Below are 25713 nucleotides of genomic sequence, written 5' to 3' on the forward strand. Positions count from 1 at the left end.
GAAAAGGCAATGATTGTGACCGTCGGTAAGCGGGATCTTATTCGTGCAGAGCATGCACCGCTTGAAGGGCCCTGGAGGGGCCATAAATGTCTAGGGAAAGGGGGAAGGAGAAGTGGCGTGGGGGGCGAGAACGTGGGAAGAAGAAAAAGGAAGGGAATAAATTCAAATTCCAAAGGGCAGCGGATAACTCACAGGGGAAAGTCCAACAAAAGAGATGATTGTAAGAGAAAATAAATGAATTATCTCAGTAATAGAATGATCTTAGCGATTGTGCAATCGCTCTAGCGTTCCAAAACAGGTCCAAACTAAGCGGCGACTAAAAGGAACTGAGGGCACTTCTGGCAGGCAGAGCATGTGCTCCACAGGGGAACGTCCTACTAATCACATGAAGCTCTAGAAACTTCCAAGAGGTCCTGCGCATGTGCTGAACAACCCAATTGTGTGCATCCACAGAGCCCACGAACAAGAAGCAAAAGTGTACACATATTATCACAATACAGCTTGTTACAGCTGACCCTTAGAAAGAAATTCAGCCCAGGCTCTGAACAGATAATCTGGGACTGCAGTAGGCAGGATAATTACAAAGTCTACCGCAATTACTGTTTTCAGGTACCAAATTCTGTACCCCATCAATTGGTCATGCAAATCCCTAGACATGCAACATGATTAGCAGGCAGAGGACAATCAGCCTGGCTGTTCTTATTAAGGCATAGTGGAAACCAGAGAAGCCGTAATGCCCTGATGAAGGAAAAGCTACAATCCAATGATGTCAGAACTCTCTGTGGGCATTTGCTACTTGCACCTGTTAACTGGGAGTGAAAGCAGGGGATCTCCCTTCACAACCCCAGCTTATGCGCCTGGCAAGCAATACAGGAGAGAAATGGGGCAGTAAGCACATTAAAATTGTCCCAATGGTGCTGGGGAGCACAGTTATTTTATTTTTAGTTTGTATCTTGTATTTTGTAAAATTTAAAAATTACAAATTAGAAAGAGCGTAAAAATTGTTTAAAATAATTTTACTCTTTTCAACTTCATTGCACGTTTTGCTTTTCTCTCTTTCTCTGCAAACAGAACCAACAGTTTGACTGTGGTCAGTTAGTAAAATGTATAAATATTTTTTTCAATTGCATTGCAAGGTGTGCTTTCTTCGCGCTTTGAAAGGGAAAGCTGACCTGGCAGGTGCACATCTACGTAAACCTTTTTACATATATCTGCACCAAAGTTTGAAAACATTTACATAGATGTGCACCTGCCAGGTCAGCTTTAAGCCATTTCCCTTTCAAGGCATGGAAGAAAGCACACCTTGCAATGCAATTGAAAAGATATTTATACATTTTACAGACTGACCACAGTCAAAACTGTTGGTTCAGTTTGCAGAGAAAGAGAGAAAAACAGTTATACAGTACTGAGGAAAGCGGGTGGGGTGGGTGGGTGTGGGGTTGAGAATGAAAAAAAGAGGCCTTAATCAGCAGGATTCAGCCCAGGAAGCAAGGAACTGATGCTCTTTCCCTCTCCCCCCTCCAAGGCTGCCCTAACCATGAAATTTAACTAACTTGAAGGATTTTTCTGTCTTTTCAGCAACAAATCCCTCCACTGGCTTTCTCTACTGAAAACCCTCCCAGTGGTAGTTAACACCTTCCCTACAAGCTATCACTGAGCAGTACAGTTTCTCCAACCTTTGTTTCCAAAATCTTCTTCTCCAGCCTAATTAACAACACATGAGCTGCTCTTCCGCTCAAAAGCTACAAATAGCATAGAAATGGGAAACAACTGACCCACGGCTAGCCACGGAGGTACTCATGGGGCAGTGATCAGTGACCCATTTTTGACTCAGTCAAGAGAGTCACAGACACTGGGCTAACAAGAATGAAGGGAAAGTTCACACCTCTCCCTAGGGAAACTACGTCCAACCTCCTGAATCTGACTTTTAAAAAGCATGGGATTCTAGCAGGTCATGACATTATCGCGTGCCTCAGAAAATTTTCACTGACTGTTGAATTTTATTTTGCCGTTAAAAGATGAGATGCTTGTTATGGTACATTTGAAATCGCTACTGCTGTTTCCTGCTATTCCCCTAATTTATGATGTCTCCTGAAAGAAATAATACCACATCCCATAATGCAACTCCTCTGCTGGGTTATAGCTAAGAGGTCTCTCTTAAGAAATCTTGGGTGGTGGGGATACAAATAACACTTACTTTTGTTAAGTGTAATTTTGTACTGAGCCCTTTACAATTATATTTTACACTCCATATAGTTCCATATCTTAATCTGAAGGGGGGAACGGAATCCTTTTGCTTTGATGCTTTATTTTAAAGCATAAACGCTCCTCAAAAATGTCTTATTTTCAAAATTGGGTCAAATCCAGCATTAGTTTTAGGGAAAAGGAACAATCCAGAAGTATTTTTGAAATAAATGGGCACACACCACCTAGATGTTTTGCCACTGATTCCAAAGGCCACACCATGGATGTGCTTCTTTTCAATAAAGGTAAGGAAAAACAGTTTATTTTCTTTCAAGACAAAAACACCTTAAGTAAGGAAGAAGGTTTCACTTTTTTTTCTTTTCTTTCAAAGCATCCTTCATCTCAGAGCAGGAATTCTGGTTGATGGTTACCAAAGCTATACCTTTGCAGTCCCTATGCATTCGGCTTTAAAGCAACCGTTTGCAGCCCTGGCTGCTTCTGCTGACAGGATTAAGTCCTGCTGCCAGACTCTGGAAGCTGGGAGACAGCTGCCATATAGTCATTTATTACCAAGTGCCACTCCTCTCAAGTCAAGAGAGAAACAGACCTCCTTATTTTCAGCTGTGTTATCAGCAGGGGTTTCTTTGCTTTGAGGGCTTTAGTGACTAGGCCCCTCCTAAACAAATGCCTCCCCTCTGCTAACTTCCCCCCCCCACCTCTTATCACTCTCATAGTCTTGTCTTCTGCTTCGAGTCAAACACAGGAACTCTCCCACCCAGACATCAGACACTGAAATGTTCAAAAGGATCCATGACTGGTGCTTCTGCATAACATAGGCCTCTACCTTATAAAAGATACACTTCATAAGGAAGCTATGCTAAGAACACACCCTGATTTTAATGGTAAGCTGAGCACATTTTTTGACTGCTGAATTACTTGCCAAGTTGTCTTCCAGTTTTATACAACTGTGGGCAAGAGCAACACATGGACCCATCTGCTGGATTACAACTCCTATAATCTTTTACCAGTGGCTGCGCCGGTGACGGGTGACAGGAGATCTGGTTCAACAATATTCAGAGAGTCGTATTTCTCCAGTTCTTAGGTCAGAGCTTCCCGTGTTATCACCCTTATATTAAAAAATGTGAGAGAGCTGTGGAAGCCCTAAAGTTGCCAGGATGGTCATCCTGTACCCCCTCTATGCTGCTGGACCATCACTTCCATCATCCTTTGCCACAAGGCTAAAGTTAAGAGCTCACAGGAGATGCAGTCCAACAACCATCTGAAGGAAACGGGCTCCCCACCCCCAACACTAGCAGTTCAGTTAAATCTCAGTATGACTGAATGAATAACAAGAATTGAAACTCAACTATATCTAATTGCATAAATATGTCTAATTGTTAGTAGTCCTAATTCCAGCTCTTGGGCAGCTGTGGCATGGATAAAAAAGATGAAACAGCCTCCCTCCACGGTTAAAACACATGCATCCTGTTAACTCTCATGACTCTTGGCCTAGGTCTCAATCCATCCCAATCCTTTCAGCCTGTTAGGTTGGGTGCATTCCCTGCTTTAAAATCCCATTACCCTGAAAATAAGTCAATTCTCGTATACTCAACAGCCATGGCTCCCAAGACTTACCACCTTATCTCACTCTTGCTTGAAATAAAGCATCGTGGATTTAGGGAATTTATTTCTGCATGGACATACACAGGAGCGGCCTATGTGGCTCCTCAACACAATGTCAGGGATAACCTTCTGCTCAGAGGTTAGCTTAGAAATGAAGCTGGTAGGTTCTTCACAGCTGTACTAGTGAACGCAGGAAGGCTTTTGGGATCTATTGCAAGGAGTGATCAAACCACTTACGCAGAGGAAGGGATTGGGGCTAATTTGAGAGCGTGGCAGCCAGGTAATTCAAAGCTCGCTGACTGAACATGGCTCAAGAAGCCAGCTGCTGCTTTTCTTTCCACCTTGAGGCTAGAAAAATAAGCAAGGGCCTTCTTTGTGTTTTCGTCATACCCTCCAAAGATCACCACAACAGTACAGATCATTCCCACACCCTCCACGACTTCAAGCAGCACAGGAAAGTGAATCTCCTCTAAGTGTCATCAGCAGGAGTACAATGTAGAGGCCTTTATTTTAGAAAAATTATTATTGTTGGTTTTGCCTCTATTGCCCTCAGGAATAAGGAAAGAAATTTGCAGGATTTTCTGCCTCAGATTCCAGAATAACCTGACTGGCCTAGGGGATGATGGGAGACAGGGGCATTATTTGTTGCTCTCCCTCAGGCAGCAAAATGTTTTGGTTGAGCCCTGGAGCTGTGACCCACCCACATTACTGAGCAGAATTACAGACGTTCTGCTTCTAACATATAAAGGCAAAGGCAACATTTCAATTATATCCGCAGCTAATACCATTCATGTTGAATCCTGTGAAAATGCAATGCATTATTCCTGCTCTCCAGAGGGGAGTAAAACGTTAAAGAATTGCAGAATCGAAAGAGATTTGACTCCAACTCAGTCCCTTCCAGCTGTCTCCAACCTGATGCTCTTTCAGATGTGTTGAGCCACAACTCTCACTGTCCCCAGAAAACACAGCAGTTGGTCATGCTGGGTAAATGAGTACGTTGAAGAGCTGCAGTACCACACATCCAAGAAAGAAAGCATCAGGCTTGGAAGATTGTTTTGTTCCACCTCCTGAAAACAACTTTGGTGAATAGTGCCCTGTTCCCTGAAATCCTCCTCTTATGTTTTTCAAGGACAGCTTGAGGTCAGAAAAGAGCCAGTCTGCAGCAGAAGAGGGGCTTGCTCCATTTTTCCCAGTCTTTCTCTGATCAAGGTACTGCAGCGTTGTGACCAAGAGACCAACAACAGCTTCAGCTCCCTCAAACACTAATACTTAATATATTGTCCCAGATTATTTTAACACTAACAATATTACATATAGAAAAACTCGCTTCTTGGCCAGGCGTTTAAACAGTTATCACCTGAAACAACTTTTTATTTTCACTTTAGGCGTTACATGTATTTCACATCTTTCCCGAAATGTTCAAGGCCACTGATGTCAATTTACCCTTCATCACAACAATGTTAAGTTTACCCGTCCTCACAACAATCTGATGAGGTAGACTAAGAAATAGCGACTGGCCCAAAGTCATGCCATGAGTACCAGGCTCAGGGAAGACTGCAAACTATATCACTCTAGATCTTGAATGACCAAGCAATTAAGTTTTTTGTAAGTTTTCTTCCTCTTAAACTCCCAATGACTAAACATAAAGGGTATGCGTGAATGGGCAGTCAACTGAACCAGTCACCTCTTTGGGAAGCTGACATTACAAGGTGCTAAAAGACAGGAAAAAACATGGGGGAAAGATGAGGACGTCATCCTCGCACAGAATCCTCCGTATGACATGGGAAAGTAGTCAGAGAATCTTAACGGCTGCAAACAGATGGCAGAATGTACCTACAAAGAATTAAGCCAAGGCCACCAGCCTCCCTTCATGGGATCAATGTCTAAATTAGGAAACAAGGAGCAACAAGCAAGTCCGCTGCCTGTCAACTTCACTACGGCAGAAGCTGCAAAGAATTCAAGTTGCTGTCGCTGGATCCCTCATTCTCTCCAGATGCTAAACTGCCATTTTATTGATCAAAAATGGGGACAGAAAAGCAAGTTTGCTCAAAGAGATTTAAAATGGACATGGAGACACAGGAACAAAACCAGGAATAAGAATATTTTTAAAAAATGTTTTTGAATTTAAACACCAAATTCTGCATGTGTAAAGGAGTGGAGAAAAGTGCGCCGTCCTCTGTGAAAGAAAACATCGTAGAAGGAAGTAGTTGCGTGAAGGGTATATTAATTGAAATAGAGCCAACAGAAGGAGAGACTGGAAAGTCTACGGAAGTGTGTCTAGCGGACGAGGAAGGGGTGGAGCTAGACCTCATTATGTGGGAGGACAAAGGAGAGTGAAAGCGCGCGTTTTCAGACTGACAACCAATGGAGAATTGGGAAGGTTCAGAGAGAGAGAGGGGTCCAAACTGAGCCCATGCTCTTCTCAGGAGAAGCGTCGAGTATCATAAGGGATTTTCCCAATTTACAACTGGGAGGGGGATTGTTGCCTGATCCTTTTGTGTCCGGAGGAAAAGGGCGAGGGTACGACCCCCTAGAATGGACTGTGGTGGTGTACCCTCGGAATCACCCTGGTGGACGGAGGGTGATTCGCCCTGGCCCTTCATACCAACAGAAGCCTCCGGAGAGAGACTGGGCCAGGCACCCGTGCTGCGGGACAGTATGCGCGGTTCGGAGTACCCCCTTACGGCCTTTGACGGATCGGGAGCATTTCGGGCCAGCTCCCTTTTAGGGGAACCCGAAAGAGCAACAGTTGTAAGACCCAAAAAGTACAAGCTGTTAACCGATGACTGTTTATTGGACCCGTTTGATGCTGCTGAGTTGAGTTCCGTTACAAATAAAAGAGTTGATGTAGAAGAACGAGATCAGCCTCCACGTCTCTTTCCCGCTTTTACCACCAGTGCACCCCCGGCCAGAGAAGGACCTTGTCACAGCATGGCTATAGAAATCTGTCAAAACATCTCACTACTGGCATCATGTTTTCAGTTAGCTAAGCAACCAGGCAGCTGGGTCTCCTGTACAAGTTATAATATAGCCTACATCCAGTTATTAGATGTAACTAGAGTAGACCCACTGAATCAAGAGAAACTTTGTAGGTCAATGTTTATATAAATTCCACCTATAACAATGGATGTGGTCTAGTTGGGAGTTGGGACTAACAATTGGATTTAGGCTAATGCGCCCTCAAACAAGTTCCCAAGAAGTTAAAGAGGTCAGGATGGTAAACTAGTTTCCCCTGCACTCCAATTTCGCCAATCATGGTCACTCCTAACACCAAATGCTGGCTTTGTTTTTAAAATACAGTATAGCAGACTTTTCATGCCATCACCTCCATAGCGTATAACTGGTATCCCTTCTTTTCAGGAAGGGAATGGTTTTGAAGGCACTTCTTATTTTCATAAATTCTTGATGTAGCCTTAATGTCCATTCTGAAATAGCAAAGGGTGTTAATTAGCAATAAGATGGCTCAAGAGAATGTGCTCAACTCTGGGGATTACTGCATTTACCAGGATGTCAGGAACTTGCAGACTGGTTATATTTCATACCTTCTTGTACCCAGGGGAGTGATTAGCTCATGATAACTCCATTCCCTGGAGTGCCTAATTGCTTAACTGGCTTACCAAAACAAAACAGCCAGTTCCAGCCTGGATCTCACTTGATTAGGGCAAACACCTCTTCCTTTTTTTGTGCACCTTCCAATTTACATATGATTTAAAAAAAACTTTAAGCTCACCACCTGAAACCTACATTTTGAGAATGTATTTGATGATTAATTAGTAACAAATTGGTTGTAACTCCCAAGTGGCCCTGGTGGAAGAACGCAGCATGATTTGCATAATTTTTGTTGTGTATTATTAGAGGTTTTTTTATCTTTGTATGATTTTGTTTAATAAAATTTTAATTTAAAAACTAAGAAATGTTCTTAGGTTTTGCACTGAGCATCAGCGGAAGGAAGGAAGGAAGGAAGGAAGGAAGGAAGGAAGGAAGGAAGGAAGGAAGGAAGGAAGGAAGGAAGCAAGCAAGCAAGCAAGCAAGCAAGCAAGCAAGCAAGCAAGCACGCACGCACGCACGCACGCACGCACGCACGCACCCAGAGTGGTTTTTAGCCAGATGAGTGGGCAGTAAATAAATAAATATCAGATGACCTTCAAATAGTGATTCCATTCCGTTATTTGAATTGCTATATAATTAAAAGGAAGCTTTAGATATTAAAAAAGAGGTATCTGTAAGATCAAGGAATGAGGGGAGGAATGTAATCTATTGATATTCAAAAGAAAATTCCAGAGAATCAGCTAGGGAAGAACACAGCCCCACATCTGCTGTGCCTGTAATTTCTGGGTAAAGCAACCTATACAGACACATTAAAGAGACAGTGAAATAGAATCCCAACGTTCCTGACATCTGAGTCAGCATAAGCCCAGCATATACCCAGCTGCTTCTGTCTTGAATACATACAGAAAAGCAGGACTCAATCCACACTGGGTTTTTCTTTCTTTCTTTCTTTTCTTTTTCTCTTTTCTTTTCTTTCTTTCTTTTTTTTTGCGTAAGTGTGCTATCCAGCACCATGAGGGAGTCTCCCATCCACAAACATGTGAGTGTTTTTATCTTTTTGCTGACCACACAAGAGCAGCTGCATTTCCTGCTACTCTCCTATAAGGGGCTGGTTCAACTCATGTAAACATTGCTTGTACTGAGTGAGACCTTTGGAGCTTTGCCCATGCAGGCAACTTCTACCATGCACTATATCCACAGGAATGGCCTCATGCTACATTTTCTTTAACCTCACTCCATATGCCATGCTACAGTACATGAAGGATTCTGACTCTTGATTCAATATATACTTTAACTAACTTATTTTCTTTTCTCTTAGTTGACAATCTTCAAAATCAAGCCCTCATCTCCCTCTCACACACACATACCCTTCTTTATCTCATTCCCAAAACTGTTCCATCAGGAAGAACTACTGCCAAGGGGGGGGGGGGAGAGACAGACAAATGCCACTTCATTCAGAAACACGTTAACAAAATGAGTCTCTTCTTACTCACAGTTTTATAACAAACAGCATGAGCTATTATAACAACAAAATGCTACAATTTGTACATCTAAGTCCCCAGCAAAAGTTACCAATACAAATGTTGCTTGTAGAACTGCAGAGTTCAAATGTCCTTTCGAATTCAAATTGCATGAATTGTGTGTTCCCTTCCTCCATGCAAACAACAGATTTAGCTTCATTACTCAAGTTTGGCCGCAATCCTATTGGTGATTTACACTTGCATTAAAGGAACTCACAAAAATTGCAGAGGCAAATTTCCACTCATTAACAAATGATATCTAAACAGCCTCATAGAACTTTAAAATACTACACAAGCTAATGCTAGCATGTTTGATTTCACCTTCGAAGCCATGAGGACAAGAAGCACTTTTATGTAATATTTAAAATAAAAGTTCCCAGTTGCCAGGGAATAAAGCTAGCAACCTTTTGGATCTAGTTAACAGTCTGATGTAAAGCTAGTGACACATCCAGTAGCTGTAACCACACAATGTTTATTTCAAGAACAGGATTTGCCCCAGTGCAAGAAGCAGCTTCCAAAATTTAACAACCCTTAATTTTGATTACAATAAACACAGGCTTCTTCATATATCACCAGAGAACCCACAACAAATCCTATATGCAAAATTAATACAAGCTTGCCAAAGGGTCCTTTAAAGGAAAGGTTCTGTAAACCAAATTTTGCATCAGTATCAAAAGAAAGAATTTAGGTTCTGCACATTCTGCAGAACATCTGGCTAAGCACTGCTGGAATCAGCACATGTAAGGAGTGCTTCTCCTCTGTCTTAAGAATAAAGGGAAACACAATGCAAGTTCATCTTGCATGAATTGTGTATTCCTTTCCTCCATGCATACAACAGATTTAGCTTCATTACTCAAGTTTGCCTACAATCCTATTGGCGATTTACACTTGCATAAAGGAACTCACAAAAATTGCAGAGGCAAATTTCCACTCATTAACAAAGTCCTGGTTGCACTCCTGGACAATTTGCTCCTGTAACCTACATAATTTTCCTTATACATGCAGAAATCACCAAATGATAAGTGGCATTTCATGAACACCACCTACACATAAGTTGGTATCTCAGTCAATTGTAGGATGTCAGCCTCCAGCACACAATTCTTCCTCTTCATCATTCCATTCTGTAGATCTAGTTTTTAACATTTCTCTGAAAACCTGGTCCTTGAGAAGAACAGTGTGCTTTGTTTGCACATTTCAACATGGAAAAGAAGTAGGGAACATGCAGCTCTACTGATAGTGTCAGACTGCTGAACCTTTACTTAAAATATTTTACCCTGCCTTTCTCCTTAAAAAAGACCCAAGGTAGCTTACATCACTAAAAAGACAATATTTAAAAGCTAAAAACAGTAACTATACAAATATTTACAAATAATTAAACAAATATTATATTAAAAATTTTAAATAAACTTTTATTTAGCACAGGAAATGATCAGGGTAATGGAAACACTGGACAATCTCACACCTGATTACTAACAGACAAGACTATGTGAGGAACTGCCACTCTTCCCTTTAGCTCAGTGGTCCCCAGTCTTGGGCCTCCAGATGTTCTTGGACTTCAACTCCCAGAAATTCTAGCCAGCAGAGGTGGTGGTGAAGGCTTCTGGGAGTTGGAGTCCAAAAACATCTGGAGGCCCAAGGTTGGGGAACACTGCTTTAGCTGACATTTTTGATCAGTGCTCCCTTAAGAACGTTCTTAAAAGTACAGACTATCTTGTTATTTATACACAAACTTCTACTTGAAATCTATGGTTCAGCATGGCCACCGGTTTTAAGCAACTTTGCATTACTGCCCTTAATACTGTATTAGCTTAAATTATACAGTAGTACCTCGGTTTGCGAACCCCGCCTCAGTTTATATAATATTCAGTTTGCGAACCGAAATCCGTAAGAAATAAGGCCCCAGTTTACATTGTTTTCTTTCCTCTTTTCGCACTATGAAAGGGTTTTCCCAAGGTGCATTACACCTATAGCACTGTCCCTTTTGTCGCGCAGTTGGTGTTTCAGTTTGCAAAATTTCCATACTACATAACATCGCTTAGAACGAATCCATTTTGCAAACCGAGGTACTACTGTACAATAATCTGCTACTGAAAATTGTAGTGTTGGTTGGTCATTGATAAATCTTTTTTACCCTTTCAGAGTTTGGACAAAGAAGCTACAGTATTTAGATTTCATATAAAAGCATTTAAGAGGGAAACAAAATTACTACAACCACTTATGTAGAATCTGTCTATTCATATACTGTACATGTTAACACATCACAAAAAGTTTAATGAATGCAGAACTTTGATGAGCACTTGTGTGGTTCTGTTGTGCAGAAGACACTGGGAAAACACCCCACCATAATCCTACATAGCCACCCCACACATTGTACTATTACTATTACTATCCCTTTCTCAACTTAGAGACCTTCTAGATGTGTTGAACTACAGTTCCAATGCCACTGAGATATGATGGGAGTTTTTATGCAATACAGTACGTGTAGTGGTCACCCAGTTGGGAATTGGCTACTATATAACTTTCAAGTTAATTCTGCATAAATGCTTGAATAAAACTCCACAGAGTTGCTGCCTTTTTCTCTCCATAAACCAAACACAATTTTGCAACTCCCATGGTGCATTGATAAAGTCAAGTAGCATTCAAAAATTTCACAGAAAAATGAGGGGAGGATGTGCTGTATCTAGATTGATTAACAATAACAGCTGACCACTTAGCAATTCTTCTTCTTATGCAACCATAGGCCCTTTTCTCTACTGGATCTGCTGAGTCACTCTCCTTATGCTCTCCATCCTTAGTTCTGATGGCTGCTAATTTATTTATTTATTTATTTATTTATTGGACTTATATACCGCCCCATAGCGCTACAAGCACTCTCCGGGCGGTTTACAATTTTAATTATACAGGCTACACATTGCCCCCCCAGCAAGCTGGGTACTCATTTTACCGACCTCGGAAGGATGGAAGGCTGAGTCAACCTTGAGCCGGCTACCTGGGATTTGAACCCCAGGTCGTGAGCACAGTTTTAGCTGCAGTACAGCGTTTTAACCACTGCGCCTGCTAATACCTTGCCCTTGGCCCTAATTCTCCTATACAGCACATATTTACACACACTTGCTGTGTTACACACTGTACAAATGTAATGCTGTACATTTGTACATTTAGTAGCATGGACTGCAGTGGCAGAAGCTACTACAACGAGTAGCAGCAACAGATATGTAATAAAGACAAGTGCTGTTAACTGCAGAAGTGACACAAAGCAGTTGGGTATAAGATTTCCTCACCTTGCAGAAACGTATTCCAACTTCTTGACCTGGAACACTGAATGTTTGTGTAAGTGTTGCACCCACAACCTCCAATACCATCCCAGCTTCATCACTGGATCTTTGCACAGATATGCAAAAAACAACAACAGTGTGATACACCACAAAATGTAAGAGCACCTGGTCAAAACCATCATGGCACTGGAATTCTCAGGTGTAGAATTTTGCACAAATGCAAAACAGGCAATTAATTACACAGTAGTTTAGCAACTCCAGTCCCTCAATGTGAATTATGGGTTTCCTTTGCACAGACAAACTTGATCTTTGACTATACTTGCCAAGTTTGAACAAAAAAGCTAACCAAGAGTGTAGCCTGAACTTTATTAAATCTCTGTTTTTGTTCAGAGACACTTAAAACCAGCCAACTCCTTACAGTTTACCTGTAATTTTAGTATCTCCTGGCCCTTCCAGCTCCATTTGAATCCTCACACTTCCTAAGATGTCAACCACTATTATTAAAGCTCAGAGGAGGTGGGAAAGGCTGGAGTTCATTGCCTGGGACGATTTTTAAACACTCACCAGAAACATGTGAAAGCTTTCTAGGTGTGCCACATTCCTAGGCTTTAGAAAGGGAGAAGGTAAATACTGCTGCACTATGCTGCATGCACCCAGAGACAGCAGTTCCATAAAACATACTGACAGTCAAGCAAACAGGGACCAAATGGCCAGATGTCATCCAAGAAACACATTATGGGAAGAGGATTTTTAGAAGGGCAGCCATGATTTCTGAAAGATGTACAAATCCCTTCAGGCTGGGCCAGATCTACAAATTCAGCAGAACAAAGCGGTCAGGTTCTGAGGTTATAGACCTCAGAAATCAGAGCTAGGCACCTTGGGATTCCCCCAATGTTACTGGACTGCAACTCCCACTATCCTTCACCAGTGCCATGATGGCTAGGTTGGGTGGATATTGCAACCCAACAACATCTAGAGGACCAAAGAGTTCCCACTCCTATTTGAAAGCCACACTCAGTCTCTTTCAGTAACAAGCTCCACCACAACACACTAGCATCAGAAATTCCCTGCAGAAATAAGGTTTGGCTCACCCTTTTTCCCAACCTTGTACCCTCCAGATGCACCAAGACTCTTAATTCCTATCATTCCCCAGCCTGCTGTTTTATATAATATGAGAACGTTGGTCTAATTTAGTGGTACCCAACCTTGGCTAACCCAGATGTTTTTGGACTGCAATTCCCAAAAGCCTTCACCTCCAGCTGTGCTGGCCAGGATTTTTGAGAGCTGGTGCCCAAGAACACCTGGGTTCTCCAAGGTTGGAAACGACTGGTCTAACCGACAATAAATCTCTGAGGCTGACTGAAACAGAAAGCTGCATTCTGCTTCGTAGTTAAAATCACACTGAGGTTCCATTCCAAACATATTCAAAAGCAATCAAGTACTGATGAATTAAGGGGGACTTCCTTCAGAATAAACATATTTAGAATCTGGCTTCTCTACTTTCAAAGGTCCTCTTTTTCAGGGATTCAAAAGGTGTCTGTGATTCTTTTACTCGTCATTAGGTGCTATGGTCTACATGCTACTGCCTTTTCTGTCATTTATGTAAATACAGTACTTAAGAATATGTTTTAGAAGAATAAGTGCTGGTGTACATGCATTATATATTTTTTAATAAAAGGAGTGACATATTTGGATGGGAGTTATTCCTACATCCAAATATTTATACAATAATGAAGCTTCCAATGTGGATATTAAACCATGTGGAGGGAGGACAGATATGCTTACTTTGATCCTCAGAAACAAGTAACATTTTATTAACATTGGAAGCAGACAGAAAGCTCTGAAGTTGAATATTTAAGGGGAGAAACTCCACCATTTACCTTTCTATACTTATACCAGGACAAACTCTGAAGGACATGCCTATATTTCACTATTTGCAACATAGCATTGCTCCTCTCAAAAGACAGATTTTTTCCATGAAAAGTGGGAGAAATAAATCACCTTCCCTTCACAAACATGAACAGAAAACAGACCTACCACAAAACAAGGCAGTTTGAGTCAAGTCAGATCAGTGGATTATATAACCCAATTAAGAGCGTTAAAACTACTGGTTGCCGAATTCTTAACAGAAGGGATGCCTATGCTTTTAAAAGCATGACAAAGTACGGTCAACCCTTGACTTACAAACGGCCCTTGTTACGAACATTTCGACTTACGAACCGCTCCATAGGAAAATATTGACTCAACTTACGAACTTAGATTCAAGTTACGAACCAAAAATGCGTCTTGACTTGTCTTGATTGAAAAGGTGATTTTCAATGTGTTCTGTTGTCTGAAAGGTGCTTGGTTTTTCCCAAAAGGTGCTTGTCTTGGCTGAAAAGGTGCTTTTCAAAGTGTTCTGTTGAAAAGGTGTCTGTTCCCTCCTTCCCCCCCTTTTCTTTCCTTTTTTTAAACCTAAGTCATCTTAGGTTAAAAGGGAAAAAAAGAAAAAAAATCTGCTCCTAGTGGTAGGAACGGATTAATCGGCTTTGCATTAGTTGCTATGGGAACTAATGATTCGAGTTACAAACCGCCCCTCGACCTAAGAACCAAAAACAGCTGGAACGGATTAATTGGTTTTTTCAATGCATTCCTATGGGAAATGCTGATTCAACTTACAAACTTCCTTCCGGAACGGATTAAGTTTGTAAATAGAGTTGACTGTAATTTGAAAAATGTTACAGAAGCAGTGTTGTCTTCTGGCACAATTACTTTCAATAAGGCCAAGCCTTTTTAGGGAAGTCACCAGCCACCTCAGGCGATTTACATTTAATATTTAGGGACAGGTTTCCCAGTGTGGTGTGGAGGTCAGAGTGACAGACTAGGACTCTGAAGAATAGGGTTTCAATCCCCACTCGGCCATGGAAACTCACTGAGGGAGCGGAACAAATAAAAACACTCCTTCAATACCTCACTTACCTTGAAAACCCAATTAGGGTTGCTATAAATTGATTCTGACTTGACCGCACAGAACACAAGCATGAAAGACTAGAGATATCTGAAAGAATAGACACACACACACACACACACACACACACACACCTGTACTGTTTGGTGTCTGTTTTAACTTGGGGTTTGTCTATATTTTTGCTGTGATTTTATTGCATTCTTTTAATCCATCACTTTGAGAAATCAAGTGGACAGAAAAGCAATTCGTACTTATTTTAATAAGTAAGAACTTCCTCCATCCTCTTTAGTAACATTAGCAAGCGAGCACAAGTAACACCCCAGGAGAGATAAAACGAATAATGGGCGCAGAAAACTACATCTCTGTTACCATTCAGTAAAAGCGAGAGAGAGAGAGAGAGAGAGAGAGAGTCCTCATTTCATTATCCTTCAGCCTATGCTTTTGATTTTTAAAAAGGAGAAGGAAAGAGAGACTTGTGAATACTCTCCTCCCTCTTTTAACCAAATTTAGGATACACCTACCCTTTTTGTCTCCAGAATTATTTTAGCCATCTATCTTATTGCAAGAATTCAGTGTGAACATTGAATTTCAAGATACCTATTATCTGATCTTATTAGACTTAATTCTATTCAAACAAAAATGAGTTTCGGAATATACTTATCACCACTATTGCGACTTATTAATGATTGCAGGAAATTTTAGGTCAAAACAAAAGCTTAGGTCATTGCTTTAAGTACATCTGAATTCTGAATGCTCAAATCCGTGTTTCCTCTGCCAATCCTCAGTTAAGAGGGGCAACTGCTGGTCCTCTTTATAGTCTTTTCGTAATAAAAATGTCAGGCAGCTAATAAAATAAAAATTTAAATAAAACAAAAGAGACAATCAGTAACACATCTAACTAAACTGATTTCTCTGCTTTAGGGCCACTCTGAATTAAGCCTTTACACAACATCTGGGACAATTCTCTAGATGCCTCATGAATGAATGGATTCTACAAAGTTGGCATCACTCAACTGTTAAGGACTGCCCAGGTAGGAACACCATGGATGACGCATGGCCTCCAACAAAGGGCCAAGAGAGAAAGAGAGATCTGAAGCATGGCTGCTATATCTTCAAAATCTGTCTGTTATGGGATTTCCATGGAATATGTGCTTCTTACCTCCAAGGGAAAGGATGGGGAACATCTGCTCCTCCAGATATCACAGACTCTTACACTCACAATCTCATATCATTGATCATGCTGGATGGAGCCACCAAGTCTCCACACCCAATTTAAAAGGCTATCAAGAGGCAGAAAAAGTTGTTGTTTTGGAGGCCGCATTAGGCCTGTGGGCTACTAGTGATCCATTTTTGAATCAACATTGAGTCTATCACCTTAAGGTCTCTGGTATCACAATGTAACACACACAGCCGACCTTCTCTAGGGTATCTTCTAATTCAGATTATTTAACTTCCAGAACAATGCCCTGTCACCATAACTTCTAGGAAAATATCGAGTCATCATGCCAAATCATAATTACTCATTCATGTACAACTGCCTTGCATTTAAGAGTCACCTGGACTGCCAGACACAAATAATTCTGTAAAGGTAAGGAAGACACATGGAAGAAGAGCTCTCCCTTCCACATGGCCAGAACACAATCAGTGGTTTGTTAACCTCTCAGGAGAGTGAGCTTCTTTTTTTTTTACTCCTTTTATTCTTTTTTTTTTAAGGGCAGTGTTATTAGTCACAAGAGTAACAAAACATAAAATTGAGATGGCATGGAAGGGAAAGGGCATATTGGGTGGGGGAGTATGCACCTCACCCTTATTTCACTTTTAATCAGTGTGGATAAAAAAAAATTACTTAAAGGGACAAACTAATCCACATAAAGTGATCTTGAGTGCAAGCCCTCAGGGCCAAACATGATTTGCAAGACAGAAGGGAATCTGAAGCCCTGACAGCCAGACAAATCTCTCTCTCTGCAAAGTCAAGAGAAACATTCCTAGAGAAACAGCTGTGGGAGGGGTGGGACAGTCCCTGTCTTCACACAATCCTGCTCAGTCTAGCATACCCAGTAAAGGCTGCTCCTCTCCTCCAACCAAAATGACAAGTTCAATATTTGGCAACTGCAGCCAGCACCCAATCCAGTTTTCTTTTAAACCAAAGTATCAAAAGACCCTCAAGTAAAGTTCTGAGGCAACGGGCCCATGCAGCACACTGCCTCCATTTCCTTCTCAATCAACTCCAAGGGGAAACTGTTAAGTTTTTAAAAAGATGTTCTTCCCACCACACCCAGTTCCCTATTTCAAACACACAGCCACTCCTTGATTTTCCTCTGTTTACCAAGAAAGCTTATTAACTTCCCTCCAGTGAAGAAACTGCATGTCTATTGATAAAAATATAAATTGCTGCTAATCACAAAACACTGTCTTAATCCCAAAATCAGACCACCAGTCCCTCCACTGTTCTACCAAACAAGGTGACAATTCCCATCTTCAAGGCGGCAAGCAGAAATGTTTCTCCTCAGCTGCAACCTTAAGTGGTTCTGGACAGATAATTCCTGGTACTAATAAACCACCGCTCTGTCTCTGAAAACTAGACACACAATTGCAGGGAAGTCTGCACACTACCAAGAGATGCTGTGCATTTCTCACAGGTTCATTCTCTGTGTTCCATCCATACAAGGATTCTTTCTACCATTATAAAATGTGCATAACAAACCATGGTGATTCCACGATGGACCAGCACAGATGAAGCATTACATTAATACCAACATAACATCCTAAATGTTAGACAGTATGATTTGTTTATTTTAAACTAAGAAGAATCCAACACCAAGGGTTTTCATAGGGGAGCCATGTTAGTCTGTTGTAGCAAAACTTCCAGGCATCCTTAAAGATTCAACAAAATTTATTATGGCACAAATTTACATAGACTATGGCCCATTTCATCAGACATGTGCCGGTTGTGGAATTTTGTGAACTAAATTTCAAAAAACACTAGTCTACATAAAAAAAAATCTTTGATATATACCTTACTTACTACACAAAGTTAAGAGGGGATTGTAAACAGGGAAATTACCGTATTTTTCGCACCATAAGACGCATTTTTTTCCCACAAAACAGGAGGGTGGAAAGTCTGTGTGTCTTATGGAGCGAAGAAAACAGATTATATTTTCCTGTTTTCTTCTCCCAAAAAATTGGTGCGTCTTATGGAAAGGTGCGTCTTATGGAGCGAAAAATACGGTAATGCCATTCATTCATTCATTCATTCATTAGTGAAATAAAATACTTCAGAGGAACGTGCTGTGACTGAATAAAAATTAAATTGCTAAAGGACACTTAGTAAGTTAATCATGAAGATTCAAACCAAATTTTTCTTATTCACAGCTAAGATACTTCCAAGTGATGCTTTTAATGTGCAGTTGTCCTGCCTCATTCACAGAATCTGATACCATCTTTCATTTGTAAAACCTTCCCACATTTTTTCATTGCTTCTTCCATCTTTTCCTTATTACACACACAAACTCCATCAAGGAGGGGAGTATGAGACAGCTACACAATGGTAACTAATTAGTTGTGATAGAAGATGGCAGTGTGATAACACTCCCAATCACTCAGCCATTACACTACAGCTGCTCTCCAAAGCTTCAGTTACAACTGGTTTGCTTAGTACTGCACAGCAACAAACATACAGAGTCCCTATCATGATTTTACAATGGGACACAATAGGCATCAGATAATCTTTAAAAGTTTCTGCCCCTATACAAAATGCTAAGATAACCCAAAATCGTGTAATGATTCAACTTTTCTTATCTAGTCTTAGAATTGCTGAAATTCACATAATTATGATTCAGGAAAGGGTGAACATCACATAACTTTAAAAATACCTTTCCTGACATAAATTGCAATTTGTAAGGCAGGCAATTTTTAATTACATATTTGGAAAATGGATTAGAAAATACAACTGATTTAATATTTCCAAATTTATAACGAATGATAGTACAACAAAGCAACATTCAGTAATGTAGAATAAATCTCAGAGCAAGAACTACACTGACTACTTACATATTATTTTCTTCATACCCTTTAATACCCTTTAATTCTTTCAATCAATGATTAAAATTGTCCAGTTCTCCTTCTGAGTGCTTCCCCCAAGTGCTTACAAACAGACATTGCTTCAGAAAACACACAGAGAGATTTTTATTATATTGACTGTGTCCTAAATTCCTCTGTGTTTAAGCACACACAGAAAGGGAAACACAAATTAATTTAGGGACTCCAAATTTTATTCAGTGAAACACTGTGAAGATTTTTTGTAGGAATTTAATCATTTGGGTAGATCAAACTGCTGACTTTGCAACCTTAACAAATGATGTAATATAAGAATAGATAAGTTGGCATGTTGTGTAAAACTGATTTAAAACAAGCAAAACAAAAAATTTAAAAAAAATACTGATTTAAAACAAGATTGTGAAGTACAAATATATGTGCAGGGAAATCAATCTTTATTTGGACCCATCAAGCAGGGAAATCAAGTTGTCATCTCACTCACTCAGTCTCTCTCACTTACACACACACAAAGCTAGACCGGTTTTGTATCCAATACACAGAATTCATAACAGGAATTTATATTTCACTCCCCTGCACATGTGTTTACATTTAGAAAGAATTATTCATATGCAAAAGCCAGCATGTTTCCAGTTTTTTGCCCTTGTTTAACAGGTACTGGACACTGAGTGGAACACATTAACTCTTGCACTGTCAGAAGGAGTTCTGCAATTTCAAGTCATCCCTCTCTAACAGCAAGATTGCTGAATTTGAACTTAATATCAATCACATATACAGTGACGCCTCGCAAGACGAATGCCTCCCGCAACGAAAAACTTGCAAGACAAAAGCGCATTGCGATTTATTTATTTTAGGTGACTCGCAAGACAAATTTTTCTGGCCATGCTTCGCAAGTAGAATAGAAGCAAATTAATTAAATTTCAATGCATTCCTATGGGAAACCGCGCTTCGCAATACGAAATTTCTGCAATATGAAAGGACTCGCGGAAAGAATTATTTTCGTCTTGCAAGGCATCACTGTACAATGCACAGCTACTTGTAGGTTAAATACATCTGTACCCAAATAAGTTGGGGTGAGGATGCGGAAAATTCACCTATATTTTAGAAGTACAGTACAGATATAGTATTCAGCATTGCATGGAGCAGAAGAGAGCAACTTTTTTTTCTGTGAATAACCACATTCCCTCAGGAATAACCTGATGTTTAACCAGTGGTAGGCAGCATGAGCATTAAAGGTAATCAAAAGCCCATCCCTTCCCTCTATTCATCTCTTCTCCACTCCATCCTCCCCACCTGGCATGTGGCAAGGGAGGAAGGCTAGAAAATCCGTGCACAAATTTCAGTTGATTTGCAGAGGGCTCCTGAAATAAGGTCAAAGGTCACATAAGATCATATCAAGGACCATGAGGGGGCTGCAGATTGCCCACAACTAGCATATACCATATTTATTTATTTATTTATTTATTTATTTATTTATTTATTTATTTATTTATTTAATTTATATGCCGCCCACTCTACCCAAAGGTCTCTGGGCGGCTTACAACAATTAAAACAATTATATATATATACTATACAGATTGAAAATACAGTCTTGCCCCCCGCCCTAAAAGATGAGAAATGTTCTTTTATGGCCACAGTAAGGCAGGCAAGGAAAAAAGGATATGGGAATCTGTGTATACAAATAAGAGGGAAGTAGGGAGGTAATAAAGCCTATTAAGGGTAAGAAGATGCACCTTTAAAAGTTCCATATGAAGGAAAATTTCAACAGATGCATCACACTTCACAATATTGGACAAAAGAAGTTGTTCCTATTGAAATATGTTTTTAAAAAATCCTAGAAAGTACAGGAAACATGTCCTTCTTTGCACTGGAGTATTCACTGCTAGCATTTCCTCTCTCACACCACTTCTTCAATACTGCTTGATTGAAAATATAGGAATTGAGTCCAAGGTGGGAACATTATACCCAGTACAACTTGTATATGTGCAGATCCCCCTGGGGAGAATTAGGAAACACTTGCCTAGTCTCCAAGCAGCTCCATGCTTCAACTGATGCCTTCAGACATGATGGACTGGGCACTCCATTACCCACAGCTACCATGGACATGCTTGGCTGAGAATAATGGCAGATATAGTCCAACATATCTGCAGTGTGGCCAATTTGGGAGACTGACTAAGGAGGAAGGCTATTCTGTTTGTGGATTTCCCAGTTTTTTATAATCACAGGGAACTGTAGAAGCCCTGAACATCTTTGCTTTTCAGACTGAGCAAGTGTAGGAGTTTCTGTAGTTGCAGCTTCTCCCAGCTGTTCATGACAAGCCACATGTTACATTCCACTCTCTCACCACAGTCAGAAAGGGTATACAGTGGTGCCCCACATGACAATGATAATCAGTTCCAGGAAAATTGCTGTTAAGTGAAATCGTCATCGTGCGAAAAACAATTCCCCATTAGAATGCACTGAAATCCATTTAATGCGTTCCAATGGGGAAATTACCTCATTGTCCAGCGAAGATCGCCCATAGGGGAAGCCATTTTCCGAGTGCCGACCAGCTGTTAAAATGGCTGCTCTGCGAAGCATGGGTCCAGAAAAGATAGGGCAGCCATTTTGCAGAGCTGGAAAAAAGGTCATTTTGCAAACAAACGGTTTGCGAAGCAAGGACCTAATTGTCGTCAAACGAAAATCCCCCATAGGAAACATCATTTTGCGATCGCTATAGCGATCACAAAAAGTCGTCGTCATGCGATTTTGTTGTTCTGCGGGGTCGTCATCATGCGGGACACCACTCTACTGCTGCTGTCCCCTTCAGAGTGGAGCAAGGGGACAGAGGGCAAGTTGGACCTAGAGGGCTTCCCAGTTTAAATCCCCTGAATCTCTGTCTTGGGCTTGTATAGGAAAAAAGAGTGGGTACTAGAATGCCACAGGGAGAAATGGTTAGAACTGTGCTGGCAATTAGGCAAAAGGTCAGACTACAAATTTTAATACATGGCCTGGCCAAACCAGAAGCTCTGGGATGTCCTGCAGGGATCAATGTTATAAATCCTTACCACCCGCTCTAGGACAAGAGTACTGCATCTGACGAATATAGTACCAAATATATGATGAAGTTGGCCTTTTTAAGGTGACACAGGAGCTCATCAGAGTGACATCATAACCCCCTTGCAAAGTGTACATTATATAATCCACAGTGGCTTACTAGGCTTGGCTTCAGTCCTGCCTTCTAACACCTAAAAATTTATGCATCTGTAAGGAACAGCTGTGCACAAAGATGCAGCTATTAAAGGGACTACAGTGGCCTCATTTAGTACAGCAAATAGGAAAGTGGTTTTTCTGTTCTGCTGCAGCTTTACTAACTTCTCAAACAAAGCAGCTTGATGAAAGCAGACAGAGAGGGACTTATCAGCTTAAGAAATAGGAAGGATGGTCCAATTAACTACCAAGCAGTCAGACATTATTCACTCTGATGAAGCCAACCAGAGAAGACAAGATGGAGAAAATGCAGGGCCCAGCCACTTATGTAACAAACATTCCCTTACAGGTGGCAAGCCATCCAACTCTACTCAGCTTTCCCAGAAAGACTTCCAAGAGGTCACAGATATATTATGCTAGCTTTACAGGAAAACAACTCAAGGCTGCTTCTGAACAGACTCTGGTAATACGTCTTTTCCCATCCCTTTATTTTCCCTTCTGACTAGGCAAAGCATCACTCCTTTTTTTGTCTTCCATCTGTGGAAGATAGTGTGACCTTACCACAAGAATATCTGACAAACACAGCAGTTGTAGAGCAATACTTAACTACTTCATCATATCCAAGGCCAGGGATTTGAAATACTCCCAGAATCCCCCAACTATGGAAGAGGTAACAACATAGGGCTACTCCAGAGAGCAAATATTTACTTGCCAAAATCCTTAAGGCCATATAACATATCAAATCCAGTACTATGCAGGTGTACATTCATATGACTTGTTTGGCACATCAAGGGATGTGCTGAAATCAGGGAGCCAATCACAGGCCACTTTCACATCACCCATGATTTTTTGAATACTTTCAACATGCTATAAACACAAGGTAAAACTGGACTTTCAGCATCTCAGTAAATTACCAGAAACAGTATAAAGAGGACCACAGGGTGTCCCATTGACAATGGTGTCAAAAATTCAAAATCAGGCACTGGTGTCTTCTGACTATCTTACTACCTAAAACTGGTTGTCTGAACTAGGTTTAAAATGTTTGTATCTGCATACAGGAATATTCCAATTTCAATATGGTTACTTCTCCTATGTAATTTCCATTCTCCCGTTCATTATCTCTGCAGTGGTCTGCTTAGCATTATAGCTGGCATGAGGAAACTAGTTTGAAAGTTACACCATGTGCCTGAATTAATACGCAACGAGCCGTACACATACAGTGGTTCACCACAACAACTGGGCAGTTTCCCTTCAAGTCATCTCAAACTGTCTAAAAGTAAGAAATCATCTGTAACATCATCTACATGAGGAAAAAACACTTCACAGAAACAGTTCACCAAGTGTTAACAGCTATCATGAGGTGCCAATTTAAAGTGGCCTGCCTAGTCATCTCATGGCTAAGAACTAGGAATATTTTAAGACAAGTCTTTTTTAACGACCAGTGATATAGCTGTAAATGCCAACTTCGAACCATTTAATTCTATGGTGCACATCTGTAGAAACATATTCTACCAAACCACTACCCTACCTCATATTTGGCTTCCTATTTAGACATCCCCATTTTCCTCTCAGGAGCCCCACTGAAAAAACAAACAAGGGGTAATTACTAGATGAAGGAAGAAGAAAAAATATCGACCATCTCTCTAAATTAGTTCAATGTTGCATGATATAGTGTATCTATAATCTTTAAATACAGTTTTCTCTCTTGTGTTTTAAAATACAGATTAAAACAAGAGTAAATTAAAAGGGAATGAGCCCAAAGAATCCACTGGACTGTTGATATTACTCTGAGGATATTTTTTTAAAAAAACCTGAAAAAGACATCACTCCCTTCACCAAATAAGCAAGGTGTTTTTTTTTTTAATTACATAGAAAAGGGCTTATGATCACTCATGCGTTCTAGGTAGACAAGAGCCCACCAAGCTTACCAAAGTGAGAATTGTTCAGCAACATAGAGACCATGATAAATAGGGAAAGCTTGGAGTTTAGGCTCATCCGGCATATACAGCAGACTCCAGGCTGAATCAAGCCAACCAAGCCAAAAAGAAAACTTTGGGGAGTGACTTTGATGAAGCTGGTATTTCCTCTTAACACAGACCATCTGTCTCTCCCACCTCAGGAACTATGCTAGGGCACCAATTCTTATTGTCCAACAGCTCATTCCACTGGTGGAGACTTCAATTCTGGAAGTTCCAGCCAGTGGTGTGTCTCCTGCCAGGTATGTGGACCCCAGCAAGCACTCACCTTTGCTGACCTTTGACTCATGGGGCTACATTCCTTCTCCCAGCAGGTATCTAGGGCACTGCACACTTCAAAGAAACATACTGTCATAGCGTGACTTGCTAGGAAGCCCAAAACAGTATGAGTATGTGACTGATTCATGGCGATCTTTCATATACAGAGGCATGCATGTCTACCTCACAGCTGATGCTACAGAAAGCAAAAGCCCAGACTTAAGCACAGTATATTTTACAAAATATCTGGCATAATAAAGTTAGAAAAGCCATCAGAGTGCAAATGTTTCACATAAGAACAGTTCAATTCTGCTTTCTGTAACTGGCAGATTTCCATATTTTTTGCCTGCAAATTTTGTGTGCGCGCATGTGTGCATACGTGTGCACACTCACGCGTGCATAAAAAACCAGCAGCTTTTGTTAAAGGATTTCACAGACCGAACAGCTCCATGTAGAACTATCAGCATTGCTAGCTCCACCCCCTAATGATGCTGCTGCTGCTGCTACTGCAGCAGCTTTTTCTTCTCGTTCTCTCTCTCTTGTCCATTCACAAGGCAATCCCAATAGAGGGCATGAAAGTACAGCAAAGAATGCTGCCTGTTCCAAAGGTTGACGAGCACAGACAAGTGCACCGGCCATCCACTCTTACTTAAGGAACAGCTGGGAGCAGCAAAGCACACTACAGCTCTCTGCCCACCACGTGCGAGAAAGAGCCTTTGTAAGACTATTTCGTAACAGAGCCAAAAAAGAAAAAAAAAAGTTGGGGGGGGAGGATGGTTGTCTAAAGGGGTGGAGAAAGGAAGGTTTACTGGAGATGCCTTAGAGCATGGAGAGCAGACTTATAACTGGATTTAGAGTCCTGCCTAACCTGTTTTGTGGTATGTACCGTTTAACTGTGATGTTTCTTTTCCCTTCTCCTTTCTTGGCAAGAAAAATCAGAACCCCTTTCCTCCTCTCTTTCACATCCGAACATGACACAGGCCCCTGGAAAGGGGGCATTTCTAAAGAAAGAACTACTAAAGCTCATCACGCTGGCAAAAATTCAAAAATAAAAAAAGAGGGGGGAGGAAGGATGATTAAACCATACAACCCTCTTTCACAGCACTCGATAATTCTACTGTTGTATTCGCTTTACAACC

General features: G+C 40.8%; 1 long non-coding RNA gene across 9 annotated transcripts in view; it reads right to left on the reverse strand.

The window, feature by feature from the left end:
* LOC144589211 (uncharacterized) overlaps positions 1–25713 on the reverse strand; it is an 86573-nt gene that overhangs the window by 12878 nt on the left and 47982 nt on the right. The window contains exon 1 of one of the 9 annotated variants that reach the window (XR_013545186.1): positions 8260–8344. The exons of the other annotated variants lie outside the window; for them this stretch is intronic. This is a non-coding gene — a long non-coding RNA (uncharacterized LOC144589211). Of the gene's footprint in view, positions 1–8259; positions 8345–25713 lie in introns of those variants that run through there. 9 annotated transcript variants of the gene reach the window in all.

This window comes from Pogona vitticeps, chromosome 4 (assembly GCF_051106095.1).
Source record: "Pogona vitticeps strain Pit_001003342236 chromosome 4, PviZW2.1, whole genome shotgun sequence".
Lineage (NCBI taxonomy): Eukaryota > Metazoa > Chordata > Lepidosauria > Squamata > Agamidae > Pogona > Pogona vitticeps.